Source organism: Agelaius phoeniceus, chromosome 2 (assembly GCF_051311805.1).
Source record: "Agelaius phoeniceus isolate bAgePho1 chromosome 2, bAgePho1.hap1, whole genome shotgun sequence".
NCBI lineage: Eukaryota > Metazoa > Chordata > Aves > Passeriformes > Icteridae > Agelaius > Agelaius phoeniceus.
Genome location: NC_135266.1, coordinates 113,490,060 through 113,509,813, shown reverse-complemented (window position 1 = coordinate 113,509,813; position 19,754 = coordinate 113,490,060). Strand labels below are relative to the sequence as shown.

Sequence of the window (19,754 nt, the reverse complement as noted above, 5' to 3'; positions counted from 1 at the left end):
CAGTGATTGATGGCTGGGCCTCCAGACTATTTAATGATTTACAATGGCAATCAACCCTTGCTGTTATCGTTTTATGGGCACTGAACATTCATCAATGAGAAATACAAGCCTTACAGCAAGGCAGGTTGCTGTTGGGAGTTTCACGTGGAGGTCAACTGGATAGCTGAGTACCTCTGTCAAAAGCCTCCGGGTAATTTAAACTAAGAGCTTTGCAGGTTTGGTTTGGGTTTTTTGTTCAAAATTTTCCATCAGTCTCCAGAGACAGTGCTGTTTTCTCACAAGAGCATCTTAAAGGCTGCATGTCTTCCACTGCTGACTTGTTTAGGGTCAGAGAGTTGCTTCAACACGAGACAGTGACTCCTTTTGTTTTCAGTGTTTTTGCACGCTCCTTCTGAAATGCGCAAGTGCCGAGCTGCTTTCCCCTCAACTCAGCAGAAAACTCAGCTAGCACTGCTGATCTCTGTGACAGAGCAACGGGTGACAAACTGCCTTGTCATTTCAATCAAAGCCACCCACACTTGTCATTAGGTTTATCCAGGGTTAAACTGTTCATTACGTGCCAGCCCGGCTGCCAGGGGTGGCTGTTTTTCTTAATCTTGTGTCATAACTGTTGTAGGTCAGAGGCGGGGATGGAGGCACCTGCTGGCTCAAGTGACAGCTTTATTCTGGGAGCTGCAGACTCAGCTGAAAGAGAAAACAAATGGGGACACAAATTAGTAGGCCTGCAGTTCACAGGGATAATGTGTTTTGTCAAATTAAGAGTTTGTTTAAATGAAATTATACAGCAGTTCTCATCTGCTTCTACTTCCCGTATACCCTAATTTTGGACTTGTCTGGAAATTTTGGTTTTCTTTTGTATATCCTTCTCTCACATGAAACTGCTTTTTAGTATTGCTGGAGTTTTGTTTTCTTCTATATTTTTTGTTTGTTTGTTCTTTGTTAAGAGTCCTTGATGTTTTAATTGGAATATATTCAACAAAATTTGTTATGAATTTGTATTCCAGGTTTTTGGTTAAAAAAGGCAAACATATAAGAAGAGGTGATATGGACTCAGCAAATGTAACCTGTTTCACTACTGGAACAGTTTTACTGGAGCAGTATAACTCCAAATATATTTTATTTTTGTTTCTGTCATGTTATATCTCTGGATGATAAACTTCTTTTTTTTCATCTCGGCCCTGTAGTATTAGGGCAATACTGTTCAATGCCTTATTGCTCAGAAGTGGGAATCTTGCTTCAAGTCTGACCCTGGCAGGCTTTGCCAACCACTTACTACAGCTAAGTGGAAATAAAGAGTATTTTTAAATTTTTCATTATGTACTGTGCTATTATTTGTCAAAAGCCAACCTGGACTCCTGGGAGACAGTTACTCCCTGAATAGCTAAGGGAAAATAGAATAATTAGATTTAGATTTTTCTCCCAGCCAGGAAAATTTTTTGGATTTATTTTTGTCCCAGGAAAGAAAATACCTGCATTTTGTCTGAGTTATTTTGAGTAAATATTCTATGATAGATTTTTTTTATATGATAACATTTACAGGTGTATTTAACAGGTGTATTAAAACTTTGATTTCATTTTCATAGTATGTTCAAGTACTGGGAATAGTACATGTGTATTTTTTTATAACTTAAACAACCTGAATTCTGGCAATACTACAACTATTCGTTGCTACTGGATAACTTTAAATGACCCAAATATCCTAAGCAATTTCAGTAACTCAAGCTTTAAACCAATATAACCTACTATAGCCTGTTTTCTTATATCCTCCTGGTTTAGTCAACCCAATATAGATAAAGAAGCATTTAAGATAAATATATATAATTATGTGTTACATCTATTTTACATTATTTTTAATACAGCATTGATATATAAAATACCTCAATATGCTGCATGCTAAAAATAAGTGTATTCTAATAATGCTGAGGCTTTCCAAGAGAATATACAGCTTGTGTCTCAAGCTGGGCTCTGGGGCAAGACTTTATTACTATGGCCATTAAAATAAGGAGGTTTTTTCATACAGAAAAGCAACATCAGTCATCTGACCTGCATCTTTCCCCCAGCACTCTGAACAAAAGGGATTTTATCAGCGGAGTTTCTCTCTGCTGGCTAAAATGCCGCAAAAGTAGACTGGGATAGTTTTTAGGAACTTCCTAAAAATTTTTCAGTCAAGTACCTGATTTGTTCAGGTCCTTTGTTGATAAGGCAGAGCAGGTGAATCTTTTGGCCTGACACAGTGAGGGACACAGACCTAGACCTTCCATTTGGGACGGATAAGTGGGACCTCAAAGCTTGCACAGAGTCAGCCCTCTGCTGTTACCTGGGATTATGTGGCTGCAGATGGTTTGAGTTTGGTTGGAATTTTTTACTGGGTGATTTAAAATTGGAGCTGTGGGATGCATGTGGAGTGGGGAGAAAGGGTAAGATTAAAAGGAGGGGAGGAGAGAACGAGGCAAATGTTCTGGCAGGGTTAGGCTTCTTGCAGAGACAGCCGAGGTGAGAACAAAAGGGGAAGCATCAGAGGGTAAGCAGCAAAGCATAGGGTTAAGGGGAGAATTGTAGGGATGATAGCCCAGTAACTTACCTTTATATCATCCTTTTCATGTTAGAAATGATCCTGGGAAGCCAAGCTGTGGTTCAGAGGCAAGATGAGATTCAAACACTGCTTTGATGGTGACCCCTAAGGCAAAGGTAGAAATGACCTTCCTAAAGTTTTGCTTACACAGATGAGGATGAGCACAGAATCCCAGAGAGAGCTCTGGATTTATCTCATGAGGGTTGTGGGGTTGAATCTCATACAGCATTAAGCTGTGATAGTGGTACCTTCCTTACAGGTGAGCACATAGGTTTGGATAAACATATGCTGGCCATCAGAACTGTCCACACCAGAGTTTGTATTCCTACCTTTCAACACTTTGTGCTCAGGTATTTCAGTTATTCATTGTTTGCACATAAGTAATCCTTACTGTTCCTCCACTGGCTGGTAAAATTGGGATTGAACCATTACAGGGTCAGTTCTGTGCATGATACAAAACCAGCAAATCTGCTGCTAATTCTCCAGGAACAAGAAGAGCAGGGATCAGTTACAAATCTGTTCATGCTGCACCTCAATGGACTAAAATGTTTCAGGAGAAATTCTTTGGGAAATACACAAGAGAGGAATGTAGAAAGAAAGGTAAAATGCAAAGTAGCTTTTCAAAAGATTATGAGGATAACTAAACTGATTACTCTGTAAAATGTTATTAATTATCTCCACAAAGGAATGGATGATGGATTTATCTGAATAATTTCTCCTGGTGCTACACAGAACAGAGAGGTGGGAGGTATCGTACCTGATGGAATATTGGTCCTGTCGATATTGTAATATTGGTCCAGTATGATGGGCAGGTGAACATTTGGGTCTGAAGAGATGATTATTGAGGATCTGTAAGAATTGGTATGGATATTACTATTTAATATCATGCTTAACAACAATGGCAGAGAAATATAGGAGTATCTGAATAAAACTTTTAGATGACACAGGCTAGGAACATGTCTTCAACACAGAAGCAGTCTGCAATATCAGACTGAATTTCATGGACATATGATAGACATGCAATAACTCATCCAATGTGTACCATTTATCTTTGTTTTAAAAATTCCAGAATATGACCACTTTATTTCCCTGCAGATTGTCTTTAGAGCTAACCAAATAGTGGTAAACTGCTTGGCTCATGGGTTCCCTTCCATCCTGTCAGAAGTACAAGGATGTAAGTCGGTATCTGAAGTTCTGCCAAAGTTTGTACCAGCTTTAATGATGTTAGAATTCACTGACTGCTGTGTGAATTACATAATTCTTAAACCTTTTTTTAAATTGAATACAAGTATTGCAGTGCTTTGTCTCCTTAGCTATGTTTTACTCAATAATGAGGAATCAGATCAGTGTAATTCAGATATGTAAAAAATCTCATGTTTGCTGCTGTGCTGCCTTCTGCCTCAGCAAACAAGAGGAGATCACTGTTTCCTCTTTAAAACAAAAACAGACAAGTGTGTTGTAGTGTTTCCCCCATTTGAAGCCTGTTGCCAGTTTAACCTGGATTTCCGTGCCCTGCTCAGTGTTTCCCCTCGTGATTTTTATTGGGTGTATCACACATGCATTTACCTTCAATGTGTTTCAGTGCCTATCAAAAGAAGCTCAAATATTAAATACTTAATTGTCATTAATATATCAACATTGGATCCTGTTCCTTGAGTGTACTGTGAAATTTGGAAGGAGCAGGATGAGAATCTTAGTCTAATCCAATTTTTTTTTCTGTATTTTTAGTCAGTGCTGAAAGCATAACAAGTTTGCAGGGAAATGTGGCTCTTGGAAGGAAGGTGGTAAACCAAAAATGGTGGCTTGGCTTTTTTGAAAGTATCCAAAATGGGCATTAATCCCTGCCTTGCTGCATAACTAAACAGTCCCATGAAACATTTGCTCAGTTCTGTCTGTTACAGAACTGCCAATGTGTCATATTTTTCTCAAGTATCATGTGCTTTTGTTTTCATTTACTTTTCAATGCAAACTAATTATTTATAGAACCCTGGCTTTTTTTTTTTTTTTAAGCATGTAGGGTTGGCAGTTCAGTGCCTCTGCTGTTTCCACCACATCCTATCGAAATTTGCTGTTACCTTTTCAGTAGTCATGTGCTTGCCTGCCTCTAGACGTTTCTCTCTGTCCTTCTGTGGCTGGCCCAGGAGCCCTTGCTGTGTTTGTAGCTTTGGGAGTTGCTGAATGCTTCTCAGTGGTCTGTCTCAAATTTTTGCCCTCGCTGCACCTCGTGGATATTGGTCTGGGATTTGCAGATGTGGAGATGAACTGGAAAGGTTTCTGCAGTGGGAAGGGGTGTAGTGGCAAGGAGGTGGACTTGGGTGGGAGAAGGTTCTGTAAACTCCACCAGGAGTCAGAGCATCCCCCAGCTGTGACTCTGGGGCACAGCTGGAAAATCATCCTGGCACTGTGGGGACTGAAACAAGCAGCAGAAAACCCCATGGACAGTCAGAAAGATGATGACTTCTGTGAACTGGGGCGTTTCCGTGGGTGAGGCTGCCTCCCGTGGGGTCACCTTTTATCGTAAACAGCAGCAAGCAGCTGGGCTGGGGCTTGCCCAGCAGAGCTGAGCCACACACAGCTCACTGCTGACTTTGTCCTGAACCACCTGGGTCCAATTGCACTCTGGGGGTCCTGTGCCACCCACCCTTTGGGTTGCAGGCTGGGGGTATGGGTCTGTGCAATGGAGATGAAGAGGGGAAATATCCCAGAGGTGATCCTGGGGCACTAAAAAAGGGAATTTTTAAAATAAACGGGGTTTTGCCATTCAGTTGTTGAATTTTCTCCATCTGAAATGGTGTAGACTAAATTAAAATTCAGGATACTACAAAGTTTCTTGTACAATTGTAGTAAATTAAATAGATAAATTATGACTTTTCAATACAGCACAGCAAAGAGACATTACTAAATCATACCAGAACTTAGATTCCAAAAGAGAGAGACTTAAAAACTCTTTTTCAGAGTCAAGTGGAAACCTTTTATCTGTTTAATTGTGCATTTTTAAAAGAGTTTTCTTATAACAACCAGAAGATCTTTTGATTTAGAAAAGATGTATTGTTTGATATTTAAAAACAAGACTTCATGAGGATTAAAAATGAAATATCACATGGAAGTGTACATGGTTTTATCCTTCCTTTGATATTTTAGAAAAGCAACCCCAAAAATTCAAAGTTTCCATTTTTCAGAAAGAAAACACTTGCAAATTGTAATATCATCCAAAGAGGTGCTCTGAACATTATGGGCCTTTCTGCAAAGACAGAGCATTCCTTCTTTTTTAATATTACGATGGATGCAAGTCAGCAGCATGAAGTATTAAAATTGCATTTTTGCCACTCTTCAGTGCCACAAGATCTTCTTTCTTTAGAAGAAAACCAACAGGAATGTTTGCAATGAGAGCCCCATTTTTACTTGTATCAAATTGATAAGCGTAACTTGAACTTTTTGGCATGCCAACTCAGCTAACAGTCTGGGGCACCAGAAGATATGAATTTCCATCACTGGACTGTCTTCGAGCACACATACCATTTTCTGCACTGGGACAAAAATAAATCGAGCTTTTCAGCTTTTTTAGGTGAATTATCAGGTTCATCTCAAGGTTGAAAAGGATGTTCAAGCAGGCAATTAACCTACCAGTTGAAGTTAAAGCTTTGGTTTGCTGCTTTGAGGCGGATGTAATCTGGGCCCTGGGCAGTTACTTCTCCTTTAGCACAAATGAACACGTCAAGCATGAAATTTAATGTGTTCTTACTTTTGCAAAGAAAAATGTTCTTGTAACGTGGTCTAAATACCAAATGCAACATAATATGTGCTCACAATTGAAGACTTTATGGTCAAAAGCAAGTGAGAAATAATGTGTTGATTTTTTAAAAATACTATTATTTTGAAGTCCTTTCTCTCTTTGTTAACAACGTAGTCCTTTTTATTACAAACATTAACAGGCTCTACTTAATGTAGTTTGTGTACTTTATCATCTTGCTTTCTGGTGCCCTGTAACTTTTGGGATTTGAGGCTCTGCTATCTTTTAGGCTCTCCTAGTGCAGTATTTTGAAGGAGACAAGCAACATGCTCTTCCACAGACTTTTCTTTTGGCTTACTGATTAACTATTTAGCTTCTGTGACTGGTGGCTGGGCTTTGACAAGTACCCGGTAGCTAGGAACACTGTAAATAAAGAGAGAATGAAGCAAACACCTGATTTTTGTCCATGCAGTTAAGGACACTGTAAGCACATTGTAAAGCACCACACAAACTCCCCAATAACCTGAGATACCTTGTGCTGCATTCATTTATTACCCTGATTTTTTTAACCTCCGAAGACTACATCCCTGACCTGTCATTAATTTCTCATCTGTCTCAAAAAAATGATAATTTTTCTTCAAACCTCAGCTGCTGGGGTTCATGTGGTTGACCAGGTCTTTAGGGATTTTTCTTCAAAAAATAAATATACCCCTTTCTTAACTTCTCAATGATAGAAAAATGTGGAAATGTTTATGGCAAAGAACCTGATTAGAAAGAAATCAGAGGATGCAGCTCTTTTGTCATGATCTTGGGATGTGAGGTGTGAATGAATGTAGTCTGCAGCCTTTTTGATTGCCTGTGATAACAGATGTCCCAGATAATAGATAGTTGAAATAGATGATAGTGACTTAGGCAGAGCTGGCACGTGGATGTCATTCCTAGCAAGTGCATGTAGTTTTGAGCTTCAGCACTGTCCCTGATGAAGTTGAGTTGGCACCTTATGAGTGCTGGCAAAACCCAGGCTGTATGCAGGAAAACATCACACTCCATCCAGAAAAACAGATTTTGGCCAGGGAGAACAGGCCTGTCTCTCTTTGTAGGATGTATCCTTGCTGTGCCTGGGGCATCAGCTGTTCCCTGGCTATACCAGTGTGTTCAGGGATGCTTCCTGAGATGAAGTGGGGCTTGCCCACTGGAAGGGCTGTTTACCACTAGCAAGAACAGGACAGAAAATGCTGAACAGACGAAATGCTTTAATTTTCCACTGTTTTGTCAGTGTTGTTTAGGTCTCTTCTTTTAAATAGAGGAGTAAAATTATAAATGAACCTGTAGTTCCTCTCTGCTTGAGTGGAAAATATGTTATTGACTGTTTTTATGAATCCATTCGAAGCTGCTTACTCTTCTTTTCCACAGACAGAAGAAATGGCTGGGGTGAGTGCATGTAGATATAGGAACACATATAAAAATACGTGTGAGGATTATGTGGTGTATCCATGAAGATATGTACATACACCCTTGGTCTGTGGTATCGCACCTATGTTTATGTGGAAGGGAAAGACAGTGAGCATGTTGCACCTGAGAGAAAATGGCAATGGATGAAACCAAAAATTTGAGGTGCTCACTTAAACTGAAGAGCATCACTGATTTAGCCAAGTCCTGCAGCTCTGGAAGGTGGCAGGAAGGGAATCCTGTTATATCTCTGTATTTCTTTCAGTATATCTGTCACTGGCTTATCAATAGTCACTTCAGAAGGAGAATGCTCTGAAGCTACATAAATGCAAAATAATGGGGCAAAGGCAATACCAGCGTTGTCAAATTGAAGATGTTTATCGAAAGTTCAGTATAGATTTTTATTTTGATTATTCCAACTCCAGCACGTGTTTGGAATGAAGGAGCGAAATGTTCTTGAATAAGAAGAAAACCTTCAAATACAGATATTTTGATGCTTTTGCATCTCTGCTGGTACTTTGTGATTACCTAGAATTTGTATTTCTTATATTAGAAAGATATAGCCTAACCTCATAAGACTTGGGTTTAAACTTCTGAATGACAAACTGTTTTGTTGCTTGCTCACAGGAGCCAATACGGTATATTCCGGAGAGCACAAACAGGGCTTTTTTTGGCCTTTGTCATAATAAATTGACTTGTTTTTCCCTAAATCTATAAAGTCAGTTATTCAGATTGAAACTTTCCAGTTGCTCATTATGAAGGAGTGGGAGTTGGCAAGAAATATTCAGAAAATTCATGCTGCAATTCATGGTCCTGTGCATAAAAGAGGAGAGTTTGTGTATCAGTGGTTATTCCATATGGATGTGAATTTGGTTTTGTGTCTGGCAGTTTTGAATCCAGAGTCAAAGCTGTTTTCTGGAAAAAAAAAAAAAGAAAAAAAAAGGTATTTTGCCTTTTAAGAAAAATGGAAGAAGGAAAAACAACTTGTCACCTTCCCTTTCTGCCTTAGCCTGTCTGGCAGCATTTGGACTCACACTGCCTGCCCTATTGCAGCCTTAGTCTGGCACTACAACACAAGATCATTAGGTGTTGTCTTTTTCTTTTTTATCCAAGCTCCCAGGATATGCTGAGAGCCAAATTTTCCAGCTCAGGCAGCAGAGGTGCAGGACATTCTGTGTTGAGGCATTGGGTCCTCTCTGCTGAGCTCTGCAGGCATGTCCCATTTCAGGAGTGAATGCAGTAACTCCCACAAAGACAGTCATGTTTTGAAAACAAACAAACAACCTTTTCCACCACCCTTTAACTTAAAAAAAAAAAAAGTGTTGCTGTGTAAGATGGTGTCATACATGTATTGCCTGGAGGGTGTTGTCAAAAGGGCTTTCTTTGGAGCCAGGTACTTCAAAGGAAATGCAGTCCCTGCTCATGCTGCGTAGTGGGGTTGGTGTGACGCCTCTTTGGTGGGTTGGAAGCCTGTTCAGTCTTTCTGCAGGGTCTGCCACGGAACAGAGCTGGGACACTGATCCCAGATGTTGTTGCTGCTTCTTGAAACCTGTCCCCAGGGCTGCTCACGTGTTTCTCAGAGGATTGCTTGCTTAAGGTCCCAAGTTTGGGAAAACAATACCTGCGACCCAGACTTAAGGTGCTGCTCTTTTTTTGTTCATTTGGTTGGTTTTTTTTTAATTCTTGCTGCAAAAGAGAGGCTGAAGAGCCCTGAAATTATAAAGCCTGCTCCTACCCTTACTTTACTTTGAGGTAACAATTTCTATCTGAGTTAGAGGAGTTTTCAGCTGCTCTGAGCAAGTGCTTTCCCAGCCACACCTGGCGCTGGCTGTCTGAGCTGAGGAGAGTCTCAGATGTGTTTTTGCCGGGGCGGTGTGTGGGGGGTAGATCCGTATCTGCCGAAGGGAAGCGTCACGTCGCGCTTTGAGGTTTGAGGGGGCCAGGGTGTGCATGAGCGAGGGACCAGGAGCTTGGCTTTGTTGCCACAGTTTATAAGTGAAAGGGACTCCGTGGGCATGGATCTTGTGGTTGCTGTCAGGCAGGCGAGCATGGCCCCCAAGAGTGTTTCAGTAGGGGAACAAATCTGTGTGAAGTGTTCAAGCCATTTCATAATCAGCTTTGTAGCCAGATCTTCAAAATACTCAAAGGTCTCCCAGAAATCAGCTGTTTTGAACAAGGAAGAAAGGTTGAAGGAAAGGAATAGGAAAAAAATAAACACAATTAGTGATGTTAACCTGAGCGAAGAGACAAAAAGGATGGAGATTTCTGACAGAAGAAGCCAGCCTGTGTTGTGGCAATGGGGCCCAGAGCCAGCTTGTGCAGTGCTGGAGTGGAGCACACAGGGAGAAGGCTTCCTCCTCCACAGAGCCCATGTCCTGCCCCTTGGCAGGCCAGAATAAACCAGAAAAATCACAGGTGATCTGCTGGGCAAACAGCTCCTGAGCAGTTCCTGAAATGGCCTGGCTGGTTTTGTGCAGCTGCTCTGTCGTAAATGATGGGGGATTTTCTGGGGCTGCACCAGGATGTAGCAGCAAGGTGTTGGAGCAAGAAAATGCATTTGTTTTTCTGAGTGTGGCATCAAGCCCTGATTTGTATGGTCCATGCTGAAACACAGCCCTGATCTTTTCTGATCAAAGTACTGCACATCCAGAATATAAGAGTGAGGCAAAGGTAAGTCATGTGGTACCTCTGGTATGGTCTGTACAAAGAGGAGTGCATCATTAACAAAACCTGATCAAAGGACAATTAGTGGTCAGGAGGGAAAGCTGTAACACAGAGGTGAGCCAGTTGGGTAGGTGTAAGAAATGTGATTTATCTGTCTGCAAAGGATAATAAAGCAGTCATTCTCTCCTTAACTATGGCTATAAAGCTATTATTAAAACCAGCCTGGAGAGTGTCTGGTGTGCAATGCCCAGGGGGGCAGCAAACATAAAAGAGTGTCCTTGGCTGATGTCATGGCTCTGGGTTTTCTGCTCCTCCCTGAACTTTCCTGACAAGCATTGAGAACACCATTACACTGCAAGTACTTGTTTGTGCTCTAAGTCCTGTTTTGTCTAACTTTTTACAGCACAGAGTGGTTTTACAAATAGGACAGCACAGAACACTCTGATAACTATAGAAAATAATTTGATGACATCACTTTGTTTTCTGTCGTTTCCCACCATTAAGATTGTCTGCATAAAATGCACTTTCTTGGCCTTTTGACAAGTACTCAGAAAGTTTGTGCAGCAGTTGTTTGAGTGGGATCGTTTGAATTCAACATCTTATAATCATCTCCATGCTTGTGCTCTAGATTTTGATTCCTACGTGACCTAATAAGGTTAAAACGGATATTCTAAAATAAAGCCAGACATAGTTTTGCAGAAACTGCTGGGGTTCTCTTTTGACCTAGCGGAGCATTCGTAAATTGAGGAACTTGGACAAAAACAACTGGGAGTGTAATGCTAAATTCTCTGTAATATTGCAATCAGCAAGTGGAACTGGCTTTTTCACTTTTACACTTCTGGTCAGTAATAAAAATAAAGTACAAGTCTTGACTGAAGACAAGGATATCAATTTTGCTTCTTCAGTTGTAAAGTGAGTAGTCATTGAGCAAAATGACTATGCATTATTTCCATAAAAATGCTGGCGCCATCAGATTCCACCACAACAGAGTAAGCACAAAACATTTCTGTGGAAATCAGTAGTGAGTAGGGTTTCTGGGAGTCAAGAGTTCACAAGTTGATACAGATCTGTTAATAACATTATTTAGAGTTTTTGTTATTGATTTCAGCACTGCTGCATACCTTTCTGGATGGCAAAATTTAAGCTGTCCATCTGCCAGTAGAGCTTGATCTTTCTGAGTTTGCAGATGTTTCTGATTGGAAGCAAGTCTGTATGCAAACAGACAAATGTACTCTCTTCACTCCAACTGCAGTATTCTGCTAAGAGAAATTCAAATGGCAGAGTTTATTTTGTTTTTAAAACATGCCTTACTGACACTTCCCAAAAAACTGAAAGTACAGCTGATTTTGAAATATGATTTTTTAAAAATCTTAATTATACAGGTGTGACTTGAATTACAAATTGGTTGTGCAGGAATTCTAACTGTGCCCAATATCTGATATTGGGTTATTCTGCAGACAGCATAACCAGCTGCTGAATTTAATCTCTTAAAAGCTGCAGAAATTCTAATCTCTGAACAGCCCACCAGGAGGTATTTCTGTGTCCCAGTCAGCTGAGAATTTTAAGTGAAGCAGTATGTTCAGTGTTATACTTTATTTAGCTTTACCTAGATTATAAATAGCGGCATAAAACTGTCACTCAATTGCTGCTTCTAAAGAGTACATAATAATTTTGCATAGGATTCTACAAGTATTTTTTCACTTTTTATGCTGCTGCCATTACAACAGTGTTAGAAATGTTACAGGGAAAAGAGAAGAAATTGCCTTTATGGCTGTAAACTATGTCTGAAAACCGTAGTGTTTAGATCACCAATTGTTACCATGGTAATAAAATAACTGAACAGATTTTCTCTGTCCCAGTTGGTCAGACTTTTTCTCTTTTAGGGACTTTTTTCTGATCATAAACTTACAAGAGTGAGATATTTAACAGTGGGACACTGGAGGAGGATGGGTCTTGCTAGCAGGGAAATTTGTCTTCAGGGGGCTTGTGGCACTAGTTTGGTAAAATAATATTGTCTAAGGTCTATGAAGATTTGCTTATGATTTTGCTGTTTAGGTTTCATTTTTTTTTCCCAGCATAAATAATTAAATGCATCTTTATAAAATGAAATGAATTAAGATAATGTTTGCTCTGTAGCTGTATCTACATCCCTATATAATTTAATTTAGATAAAAACTCACTATGTGACAGTGGATGCCGTCATGTTCAATAAATTTCAGGTGCATGGAATCTGTTAGGAAATTACTTTTTTTGTCCTGTCCAGGCAGAAAATCGACTGACAGCAGAAATACATAGTGATTTTATTTTTCCATCATTTTTGGTGAACTAGTTTTATATCCTAAAGAGTATTAGGTAGAGCGGGTTACAAAGCCAGTTTCTTTTGCTTTATGTGCACAGACTTTGTATTTTGTGCATGTGCTGTGCTCTTTTTCAGTAGAAATGCAGAAATGTTTGCAGAGTTAAATATATATATTTGGTGCTGTGCAATGAGCTGAACCATCCAGTCTTTCCTGCTCTTTTGCCTTGTAGTAAATAATTCTAATGTAGTTCTTGCAATGGACTTGGAGTAAACCACTGATAATTTTTGTTGATAAAACAGAAATACAGCTTTAGGATATATTTCTAGAAAAAGAATACTTTTTAAATTAAAGGGTTCAGAGGCAATTTTTTCCTTTTTGTTTTCTGACTTCTAATGTGTAGGCATGTGAAAATGAATTGCAGAAGAACAAACTGTCAGGTTACTCTGAAAGCAGGGTAGAACACAGTGAATTTAAAGAGTAATGAAAAAGTTTATTTTCCAGAAAAATTGTGTAGAGTATACTCTCCAAATTTAAATTTGTTAGATTGAGTAAATCTTTTTTGTATAATGAAATGTAGTGTGTTAGAAAAAACATTTGCATTTATATTTGAATTATAGATGCACACTGCCTGTTTCTTGTGCTTCTTTGAAGGTGTGCGTGTCTGCTCTGTGGCTAAAACTGTTCTCATTGAATTAAATGGCCTTTGCTAATTTGAAATCAATGGTGTGGAGAATGAATCCACCCATTTTGGAATCTGCTCTTTACTGGGAAGAAAACCAGGACATTTTACATTCACTTGAGTTTCTTCCTCCGTTTGGATGCAATAAACCCCAGCACAATCCTCGTGAGTGCTATTGGCTCCCACAGCTTTGCTTTTTTTGTCTGTAAGAACAGGGCAGCTTCTCCAAATGGATTTCAGGGGCTAGATTGAAATAATTAATGCACATCTAATGGCTAATTCTGTGGGATAACACTTTGCTTAATGGGATTAATTCCAGGCTTGCACATGCCAGAAACTCCCGGCAGCACAGATGAGGCCACTGCAAAGCACCTCAAAGTGGGTCCCTGGAACCTTCCCTCTTCCCCTCTGTCCTATTAGGAATACACAACAAGTCCAGCTGTGAATGAACAATGGATTCATCACAACTGATCTCAGAAAAGCATTTGTATTAAGGGAGGAAAGTGTTTTGTCCTGTACAAGCCCATGCATTTTCTGGCTACCCAGTTTTTTGTTAGGTATTTTAGATAGTGCGATACACAATAAAGGGTTCCGTGGCAAGAAAAACTTGTAATGGATAGAAGTAGAAGAAAGATTTTTCTTACAGAGTACAAAAAGTAAATTAAACACTAAGGATCCTTTTAGGAGAAAATTTATTTTCTGTGGGCATTTGATCACTTGGCAATTTTTCACTCCATCCAGCAGTTCTGTGACTGCACTTTCCCAAACTGTGCTTTCAATAAAGCTGACTTAAGCTCCCAGTGCTATGAAAAATGGAGCTCATATAAATTTCCTTTGCATTCTAAATCCATCTCAGCTGCACACAGAAAGCAAACAAATACAGTTTCTACACAGCCTTTTTATCTCTCTCCACATCCCAGAGGCTTCCCAATCTGGCTTTTTGTGGGAGAGAGGGGTGGTTTAAAGTAAACATAATTTCAAAATTTTCATCCATTTTAGAAGCAGCATTAAAGATCTTAAAAGGAACATGTTTTATGAGGCTGACAAGCAATTAGATGAATGCAGTGGCAGTACAAGTGCATGATTCTACACTTACAAAATTAGTTAGAGTGAGAAAAATCAGAGACAACATAATATCCCATCTCAAGTGGCTGCTTCAGATAGGTGCTCTGAAACTTGAAGGTATGAACAGAATTGTTCTGTAAAATATATCTGGTAAGTGGCTGAGAGCTGCTTGTCTATGTTAAGATGGAAAGAATAAATACAAGGGATCTAAATCCTCTGAAATGGCTGTGCCACTCCTCCAGGAAAACAAAACTAAACTAAATCTAGTCATAAGCAACAGAATAGCATTTCTCTTTGCTAAATTTCTGGAAAATCTTTTAACAAAAAATCTTGAAGAAAAACCATAGGGTACATTTAGTGCTGTGGATGAAATGAATTTAAATTACTCATGGTAACTCACCTTTCCAGATTTTCGATGTATTCCCAAGTAACTATTGGAATTAACTTGACAAATTTTAATATTAGTTGCACGCAATGGGTAAATCATAATTACTTCATCTGCATTCCAAATACTGCCATAGAACGGTTTGAACTTGTAGTGTAAATAAACAGGAAATTTTCTTTGTGATGAGAGATTAGAGTCCTTTTCCTTGGGTTTTGGGATTTTTTTTCCTACAAGTCTGTTTCCATAGAGAAGGAATTAAGTAGGTACCAGCTTCTAGTGCCTGAGCTTTTGAGAGCACTTCAGTATTTTTGACAGTTAGTGTATTAGTTTTATCTTATAGTTGGTGAAATAAAGGTGTTACATAAAGTTCTTAATGATAAGGAAATTCTTTCCTCCTATTTCTCCCACCCCACACCAGAATGTATTGCTTTCTAACAGTCTTTATTCCAGTCAAAATTTATATATAAGCTCTTCATTCTTGCCATTTCCTACCTATGTGTGAGAAGGTGTGTTTCAAAATACAGCACTTTGCTTTCCCGTTATCCTGTAATGCCATCTGAGATAAGGTTTTCTAAAGTTGGGTGTAGTCCCTCAGGTGGCTCTTAACAAAATGCAGCAGTGGAGATGTACCAGCTACAGTTTTGTCACCTGTCAGAGGAGCACAGCCTCAGCAGTGAGGTGTTAACAGGGACAAATAAATCCCTGCCCCACTTGCAGATCCATGACAAAGCCCTTTCTCTTCAGCAGTGCTTTGCTCTGCCATCAAATTTTAGCTGCATAGTTGCTAGATGCTATGGAAATGTGAATGCTCCCAAATCAGAGAAAGGGCATTTCAGAGGTGGAAGAAGCAATTCCTTTTTTTTTTTTTTTCCAAGTGGAATGTGTGATTCCAAGGAGTCAGGGTTTGTTCTGAGCCCCTTTGTTGAAGGAGTCCATCGAGGACCCAGGCAAAGTTTGTTGTGATATTTCCATTTTGTGAGAGCTCATCCATTGGCTTTTTTTCATGAGGCCTGTGAAACGCTTCATGTGCTCCTTTCAGAGAGGAATATCCCCCAGTAGTCCTAATCTTATTATCGCTAAATTTTGTTGAGCAATGCTGCAGGAAAAGTATGCAGGGAACTAATATGAACCCTTAATCACCCTTTCTCTCTACCCTGTACATAACTTGCTGTTGCACAGGGGAGGTTTTTGGCCTGTGCATCCTCTGGCAGGGGCAGGACATGACACACACATCTCTGCACTAAGTGGGTCAGTGGCAGGGCCCTGCTCTGAAACCTCTCCCTCCCGGTGTGTGCAGCTACTGCAGGGTTTAGAGCCTCAGCCGTTGGTGCAACCTCCTTCCTGCCCACTGCATCTGCAGATGATTTAACTATTTCCCTCCTTGACACCAAGCTTCACCAGGAATTTCTTCACCCTCAGAAACCTCGTTGTAAGTGGATGTTGCAGTGAAAATATCTTGAGGCTTTGCTAGCCTTAAAACAGTCTGCTCCTAGTTGTCCTGCTAAAGTAAATCTTGCAGCCTTCCACCATTTTCCCACCTTGTATGTCTACCTTCCCTGTGATTCAGTCATTTATCTGCTGAAAAACATTGTATGAGAAATGTTTTGAAATACTTGAGTGACAGCTACCTGGGTTTTGACAAGTGTTGCTATGAACTTAACAGAAAAGTGGATGGTTCCATTGCTGGGGGTTTGGTGTCCTTCCTTACTCTGGCTCTTTTGGCACTGGTTAGATCTGGTGCTGCTGGTGAGTTCAGGTGAAAATTGATCCCAGAAAAAGGAAAAAAAAAAACCCCTGATTAGATTCCAGTAGGATTAGCAGCAATGAGTGTCCAGGCATGGCTTTGAGCATACATCAGGGATGGCTCCTGTCACTGTCCCAGCTTTGGTGCATGTTGGCTGCAGGGGAAGGAATTGCTCGTGGGCTGACTGCTCTCTGTAAATGGCCTCCTTGTAGCTGTAATTCTCCCTCCAGCACCTCCGCCCTTTGCTTGTGTTCTTGTGAGAGATTTTTTTACTGCTCTGCTTGCAGCAAATGAAGGCAGTTGCAATCAAGCTCAGGTTGGACACCTGCCCTGGAGAGGCTCTTGCTGGGCCTGTGCATCTCTGCATTCAGTTCCCACCATTCCCCACCAGGTGGGACAGCCCACCTGGGCTTAATGACTTTTGGAAGTTTGAAACTAGGATAAAAGCAAGTGGGAATGCCTTATAAATCTCCTGGTTGGGAATTGTTCTTCTTGTTACCAGTAGATTTGATTATTGGAGCCATGAGCTAGCTGTAAAGTCGAACTTAAAAATGCTCAATTAAAGTACTTAGAGAAATGTCTGCCACTCTGAGAAGTGCTCACTGAGCAGAGGAACACATCTGATTGTGATCAGCAGCATCTTGTGCCTGGCTCGGTGTGTCTTCCTCCAGCCTTGCAGCTGTGAAGTCTCTTTGGGATTCCCAGGGGGACAAGGAGGCTCAATTCTCTTATGTGGTCCTGCATCGTGTGCACGGGGTTGTAGGAGCTGGAATGAAAAGGGCACCTGATAGTAAATCACTCTGGGGTGAGTTACTGCTGTGGGGCAGAGTTGGTAGGGCAAGGGAAAGGCTAAGTGACCTAGAAGCATTTGAATAATAATTCTTGCCTCTTTGTACACTTAACACCAGATTGAATTAAACACTAGAAAATTTACAGCAGGGAACACCTTTTGCATTAACTGGATTAAACTTTTGCTGTCCCTGATGAAGATGGGTCTAGTAAAAGCACTTGCGCCTAATCTAAACCCCTAGAAAAGCTGACAGAGCTGCACAGCTTGCAGCTGTCAGCCCAGCTTGTTGGATATCCGTGTCTGCAGCTGCCCTGTGCATGGTTGGCTGTCTCTAGGAGGCAACACCAGGCTTGCTTCAGGAAAGCCCTTTGCACCGAGTCCTTGCTCAAGTGAGAAGTGAAAGCAGTTGCTTTTTCTGAGAATGACTGACTGTTTTGATGAAGCAAGGAGTCCCCTTCCAGAGATGAGCAAGGCACTCCCCTCCTTTCTGTTTCTGACGAGGCTCTGGAAGGATTTGGAGGGTGAAAGGCTGCCTTGTTTAATTATATATTCAAAGTTAATCTTCTCCACCTTCAGACTGAAAAGGTAGATATGTTTCCTCTTCCCACATATCAAACAGCAGCTGGAGATCTACTTGTCTTTCTCCTGTTACAGTACCCTGGATTTTTTTTTTATTAGAGTCTTTATTCCATGATGTGCTAGAAGATCATAAAATCGTAGAAAAATTTGGCTTGCAAAGGACCTTAAAGATCATCTAGTTTCAAACCCCTTGCCATGGGCAGGAACACCAATGTTTAATCCCATGTAGTATTATAATATTTTCCTTCTTTTGATTCTATTTCTTCCAAATAAATCAGAGGAAAACTTGAATTATTTGAACTTTGTGTTAGTGCCTCCCTGAAAGGGATCCTAAAAGGAGTAGGAAGGGCTCGCAGGAATCCTAAAGCACTTTACCTTGACTTTCCATACGACTAACACTCATTGGTGTAAAAAATTGGAAGCTAATGGCCTAAAATACCTTCCTTTTTAAATGTAACTATTTGGGCTGCCCAAAACTGGTCTTGTAACCTGAATCCTGATCGTATCAGCAGTTTCCTCCAACAACAATGAACTCTAATGCTGAACTTCAAGGGTACAGCTTTGCTTTGGGCCATGCTGTGTTTCACAAATATGTGATGGAATATTGATGACAAATTAATTGAGCCTCTGCCTTCTGCAAGTGAAGGAGAATTGGCCTCTGCTTCTTCAGCCGTGGAGGGTCACAGGCTTGCTTGTTGTTTCTGTCTATGAGTCAAACCCATAGAAAAATATAAATAGAAACAAACCCCATGACAGATACAAATAATCCTGTTCATAAAGAATGTAATAATTTTAGCTGGCTAACTTGTAGGCGTTTAGTCTGGGCTGTCCTTTCAGCTGCAGGCCTGTGTACACTTGAAGAGAAGCACCATGCAGGGTACTCATCTCTTTCCTCATTCTGCCCTGAGCCCAGGGAGCTCTCTTGGGTTCAGAATTTTGCTCTCAGACAGCAGCACTGAGGCAAGACCCATCACACCCAGCATCATCCAGAGTCACAGGCATCACTGCCGGTGGAAGATGGTGGTGTCTGAGAAAAGCTGCCCAGCAAGCAGCTCAGGCAGTTCTGGGCTGTTGGGAGAAGGTCCTGCAGGATCTGCCTTTAAACACCTTTGTATTTAACCACAGTTGCATCAATAAATCTCTTGTGCTGGGATTGGTTTTCATGGGCTTCACTGAGAAACTCGGTTTCCAGGAAGATAAAACGCTTCATTTACGGCTGTGTTACTGAATTTTGCTAACCCCTAAAAGTAAAACTCTTAAATGAATCACTTAATAAGGCCCATGGGAGAGAAAAAAATTTATGGTAGACAGATGTGATCTGGATTTACAAGTAATTCAGCTTTTACGGTCTGTATTTCTCAAACTATTATCAGGAATCATGGTCTAACCCAATCCAGGCGCACACTAAAAGCATTGGAGGAGGAGAATCCTGTTAAAAAGAAATGTTCTGGCACGCTTCAAGGGCCCAGGCCATGTTCCAGTGATTCAGTTCAGCTGGTCCCCATTGGTACTGCCTGCATTGGGCCAGCCCTGTGGATTGGACCCCAGCCAGCTTTGGGGTGCAGCATCCCTCCCTCGTGTCACGATTTGCACGACTGGATGTGGTTCTGGGACTCCCTGTGTCTCTCCAGGACTGGAGCAGCAGGCAGTGTGGGCAGGTGGCTGCAGCTGAGTTTGCTGCCCTGTGCAGGAGAGCTGCTGCTGGCCCTGAGCCGGGGCTTGAAGCTGTGAAACCACGCAGGGCTCTCGAGGCGGGCGCCCGCAGTGCAGCCTCCCTGCTGGCCCCAGGCTTCCTCT

General features: G+C 40.9%; 1 protein-coding gene and 1 long non-coding RNA gene across 2 annotated transcripts in view; one reads left to right on the top strand and one right to left on the bottom strand.

Annotated features, from left to right (window-relative positions):
• Positions 1–19,754, top strand: part of CD247 (CD247 molecule) — a 47,062-nt gene that overhangs the window by 17,298 nt on the left and 10,010 nt on the right.
• On the bottom strand, positions 6–11,673 carry LOC143693416 (uncharacterized). Its single transcript, XR_013181081.1, has 4 exons — positions 11,537–11,673; positions 3,330–3,421; positions 2,582–2,677; positions 6–684 (listed from the first exon to the last, which is right to left on the bottom strand). It is a non-coding gene; the product is annotated as an uncharacterized LOC143693416 (long non-coding RNA).